Genomic DNA, 5,628 nt, shown 5'->3' on the forward strand with positions numbered 1-5,628 from the left:
CTCAGTATGTGCGTCTCGGGAACTGCAGGTCTGACATTGTGGTCAACAGCACAGGAGCGCCGCAGGGGACTGTGCTTTCTCCGGTCTTGTTCAGCCTATATACATCGGACTTCCAATACAACTCGGAGTCCTGCCATGTGCAAAAGTTCGCTGACGACACTGCTATCGTGGGCTGCATCAGGAGTGGGCAGAAGGAGTATACTGTAGGAACCTAATCAAGGACTTTGATAAATGGTGCAACTCAAACCACCTACAACTGAACACCAGCAAAACCAAAGAGCTGGTGGTGAATTTTAGGAGGCCCAGGCCCCGTGATTATCAGAGGTGACTGTATGCAGAGGGTACAGGCCTATAAATACCTGGGAGTGCAGCTGGATGATAAACTGGACTGGACTGCCAATACTGATGCTCTGTGCAAGAGAAGACAGAGCCGACTATACTTCCTTAGAAGGCTGGTGTCCTTCAACATCTGCAATAATATACTGCAGATGTTCTATCAGACAGTTGTGGTGAACGCCCTCTTCTGCATGGTGGTGTGCTGGGGAGGCAGCATAAAGAAGAGGGACGCCTCACGCCTGGACAAACTGGTGAGGAAAGCAGGCTCTATTGTAGGCACGGAGCTGGACAGTTTGACATCAGCGACGGGCGCTGAGCAGGCTCCTGTCAGTCATGGAGAATCCACTGCATCCACCTATCTATCTATCTATCTATCTATCTATCTATCTATCTATCTATCTATCTATCTATCTATCTATCTATCTATCTATCTATCTATCTATCTATCTGTCTGTCTGTCTGTCTGTCTGTCTGTCTGTCTGTCTGTCTGTCTATCTATCTATCTATCTATCTATCTATCTAGACTGAACAGTTGTCAGATATTTATGTAAAGCAAAGTAAAAGTCTGTTAATTTATAATAATAAAAATTTTATTTAACTTATTGTGCATAAGCATTAAATGCTGCAAGTGTGTGGCAAAGCTGCACAAATATTGCAAATGATGGTGTCATAAGCAATACTTTTAATAATACTCATGGGCTGTTTATATTGTTGTGTGTTCTGGCCCCATTTCAGATTGCACTCTTGCTTCTGTTTCCTTATTTGCAAATATACGTGAGTATGGTCTTGTGGCACAGTGATTAGAGCCACTGCCTCAAGCAGTGAATTCAGAAAGCATTTTGACCCCATCACTTTCTGCACAATTTATTATCTTGGAGATTTAATTTTATATAGATAAATTAGCTATCTTTCCCATCAGTCTACATGGAATTGCCCATAATAACAAAGTGAAAAATTTTTTCAGAAAAGTTTGCAAATTTATTAAAAATCAAAAGCTGAAATCTCTCATTTTATTATGTATTGAAGTGAGTTCCACTCTGATAAATATCCTGGAAAATAATCGGTTTATTTTTCTGAATTCTGTATATTACAAATTGAGCCAAAACGAACAAAAACAACAAAAAGATAAATCAAGAGAAACAAATCCTATTGGAATTATTCATGAAACAAACAGCACCATCTACTGGCATGAACTAATACTAGGCAATATATCACATTCCTCCCCCCAGGATAACATAATTCTTTAAATAGGCTGGCTGGCTGGCGAGTTATTCTTTTAGGACGCTCCATTTCAATATCTGACAGGCCCTCGTTTGGAGTAACTTCAGTGGGCTCTTCCCGAATCTGATCAGGTTTCATGGAATTATCATCAGGTGGTTGTTGAGCAGTAGCTGGCTGTGTGTTATTGTGCTCCTCATGATTTTCCATGTGGTTCTCAGTCTCCTGAGGCATTGAGTTAGTTACTCGCCCTCAAAGTTGGTCGGTGTGTCTCATAATTATTCGGCCATCATCTGTTTTAACCTCATAAGATACTGACCCCATAGCTCTCACTACTATTGCTGGCATCCACCGAGGCCCTGTTACATAATTTCTTGCATACACACTATACCCTGCTTTAAACTGCCTTGTTGGACTGTGTGTAACTTTACAAAACTGCGACTCCTCCTTTGTTTGCAACTCTGATGCTAGGTCTGGGTGGAGACGATCTAAGCATGTTTTAAGTTTCCTGTTCATCAATAGTTCTGCTGGACTGTATCCTGTACTGGAACAAGGAGTTACATGCTGGTGCAGCAGAAACTTTGATAGTCTAAGATGTCAGTCTCAGAACACAATTCTTTTAAGTGCATCGTTAGTAGTTTGCACCATGTGTTCAGCTTGGCCATTTGACGATGGGTGAAATGGAGCTGTCTTGATATGATTTATGAGATTACGCCCCAAAAATGCCTGGAACTCATCCGAAGTAAACTGCGCACCATTATCAGACACAATTGTATCCGGAAGTCCATGTGTGGCAAACAATTTTCTCAATATTTGAATGACTGAAGCTGTTGTTGCAGCAAATAAAGGGCTGACCTCTGACCACTTTGAGAAGGAATCAACAACGAGAAAAAAGGTTTGCCCTTGATAAGGTTCAGCAAAATCAATGTGCAGTCAAGACCATCGGTTCTTGGTTACCTCCCATGGCTGACTAACAGTTTTTGCTGGAGCATGACGTGTAGTTTGACATGAAGTACAGCTAGCTACCCATCGTTCTATCTGTTCATCCATTTTAGGCCGCCACACATAGCTTCTGGAAAGAGATTTCATATTTACCATACCAGGATGACCTTCATGTAGAGCAGTGAGCACTAAGGTTTGTGCCTTCTGTGGAATATTACTCTGTTTCCCCATAGAAGACATCCCCTGTATGAAGACAGCTCATGCTGACGCCTTTCAAATGGCTTGAAGTCCTCCCCTAATTTTTCCTTCGTCCACCCCTTCCACACCCAGTTCAGTACACAGGCTAACACTGGATCCACTGTCGTCATGCATGCAATATCAGATGCCTGCAAGGGGGGTCTGGAGATAGATTCCAGCATAAGAACTTCCGATACTGGAGGAATTTCAAATTCTGGGGTCCTGAGGGGTAAATGGCTTAATGCATCCGCATTAGTAATTTCTTTTCCTGGGCGATACTGAAGTTCATAGTCATATGCATTTAACAGTAATGACCACCTGAGCATGCAAGATGAAATTATTTGTGGCGTAAGCCCATTTCCTTTAAACAGCCCCAATAATGGTTTGTGGTCTGTGATGATTGTAAAACTCCTACCATATAGGTACTCATGAAATTTTTTAACTCCTGCAATGATACCAAGTGCTTCTTTATCAATTTGTGAATAATTTCTTTCTGTATTGGTCATAGTCCTCGAGTAATATACAATTGGAGCTTCATGGCCACCACTTACTGTGTGACTCAGAACAGCTCCTACTCCATAGGGGGAAGCATCACAGGTGAGATTAAGTGGTTTCTCCAAGTCATAATGCACTAAACACTATCTGATGATAGCAACTTTTTAACTTCATTGAAAGCTGTCTCATGGGTGTTGGACCATTTCCAAACGGCATTTCTATCCAACAGTCTGTGAAGTGGCTCTGCCACAGTAGCCTTATCTTTTAAAAATGAATGATAAAAGTTTAACAGTCCCAGAAATGCTTGCAGCTCCTGTTTATTACTTGGTGTTGGAGCCTCATGGATTGCTTTAACGTTTGTGGTAGTTGGATGAATTTATTCAGCATCAACTCTGAACCCTAGGAACTCTACACTTGGTACACCAAACACACATTTGTCTTTTTTTAGCCTCAAGCCTACATCTGAAAATCATTGTAGTACTAAATACAACTTTTCAGCTAAGGCTTGCACAGTCTCTGCTCCAATTAAAATATCATCAAAATAAGGAACCACTCCTGGGAAGACTGAAAGGAGGTCGTCCATCAATTTCTGAAAAATCCCAGGAGCACTACAAACCCCAACTGCAGGCAAGTAACTCTGAATGCACCTTTGTGAGTAATTATGGTCTGTGCATCTGCAGCTGCATAATCCACTGGCAACTGTTGATATGCTTGTGCCAGGCCTAGTTTTGCAAAAACTCTTCCTTTTGTTAATGTAGTAAGTATCTGATTGATGAATGGAATCTGGTATGGGTTCTCCTGTAATGCCTTATTAATTGTGGATTTGTAGTCAGCACATACTCAAACCTCACCATTCGGTTTTAATAAAGGAACAATAGGAGTGGCCCAAACGGGATGAGTTAATGAAACTAATGCACCCTGCTTCACTAAACGGTCAAGCTCTATTTCTATTTTTGGGCAGAGAGCAAAAAGCAACAGGTCTTGGTTTTAAACGTATGGCTGCTACATTGGGGTCCAACTGAAAAACAACTGGTGCACCCTTAAATTTTCCCAAACCCTCTTCAAACACACAACTAAAATCTTTCAGGACTGACTGTATTGGGTCTGTGGCAAGGCTGTGTATTCCTGTTAACTGAATACCTAAGGGTTTAAACCACTCTCCACCAAGTAGACTGGCCTTTTGTCCCTTAACAATAATAATGCGTAAATAACCCCTGTCCTTCCTATAATGTACTTTGACTGAGCAGGCACCCAGCACGGTAACATTTTGTTTGTTATAATCCACAAGCTGAATATCACAGGGTACAATAGGAGGAGCATTCATTGGCCGTAATGTGTGGTAGGTTTCCTCTGAGATTAAGGAATACTCACATCCTGAGTCCACTTCCATCCTGCATGGAACTCCTTGTAATGTGACAAGAGTATATGTCTTGTGTCTGGTTGTACAAGCTCCCACACTTTTGATGATTTCTACAGAATAGACACTTGTATCACGTCCATCTTCAAAACTCTATGCAGCTGCACTGCCTCTTTGTTCTACTTTGTGAGATACACTTGCACTTGCTGGCATGCTTTTCACTGGATAAGCCCCTTGGCAACATACTCTCTGTAGATGCCGACGGTGCTTAAATTTATGACACACAGCTTCTCTGAAATGACAAACGTCACGTCTGTGATTCCCCCCACAACTACTGCAATTTCCTTGAGTGGGGTCCAAAGTGTCTGAGTGTAAGAAATAAGACTTTGCTTTTGGGTTTTTATTTTGCAGCTGATGGGTGTCTGATGTGAACAATTTAATACATGATTCCTGTATTTCTTTTGAGTGTACTAATGCAGCCTCATATGCAAGTGCTTCTTCCTGAGCTAAGGCAAAGGTTAAATTTGATTTTGCTAAGAGCCGCCTCTGAAGAGCCTCATCTCTGACCCCGCATACAAGTCTGTCTCTCAGCAAGGAATCCAGACTGTAACCAAAATTGCAGTTTTCAGACAGCCTTCGAAGTTCTGCAATGTAAGCTGCAATACTTTCATCTGGTTTTTGGTTCCTCCTATTAAAATGAAATCGCTGAACTGTTTCTGAAGGAGTGGGTGCAAAATAATTTTTTAACAATGTTACAATTCCCTGATACGACCTGTCACTGGGTTTAGACCTAACAATTTCAAGCGTTTTACTTCCAATCAGCAGCACTACATACTTCTGGTCAGCGTCTGTTACTTTGTTAGCTTCTAGAAAAAAGTTCAGTCTCTCTGCATACGAATCCCATGAGGCCGGATTTGAAATGTCAAACTCCTCAACGTGGCCTAATAATGCCAGTCTGTATATATATATATATATATATATATATATATATATATATATATATATATATATATATATATATATTTTACGAATTTAAGTTATGA

General features: G+C 41.0%; 1 pseudogene; it reads right to left on the reverse strand.

The window, feature by feature from the left end:
* Positions 1-2,487: 2,487 nt before the first annotated feature.
* LOC127528730 (uncharacterized protein K02A2.6-like) lies at positions 2,488-4,746 on the reverse strand (annotated as a pseudogene).
* Between the last annotated feature and the right edge of the window lie 882 nt (positions 4,747-5,628).

This window comes from Erpetoichthys calabaricus, chromosome 7 (assembly GCF_900747795.2).
Source record: "Erpetoichthys calabaricus chromosome 7, fErpCal1.3, whole genome shotgun sequence".
Taxonomy (NCBI): Eukaryota; Metazoa; Chordata; class Cladistia; order Polypteriformes; family Polypteridae; genus Erpetoichthys; species Erpetoichthys calabaricus.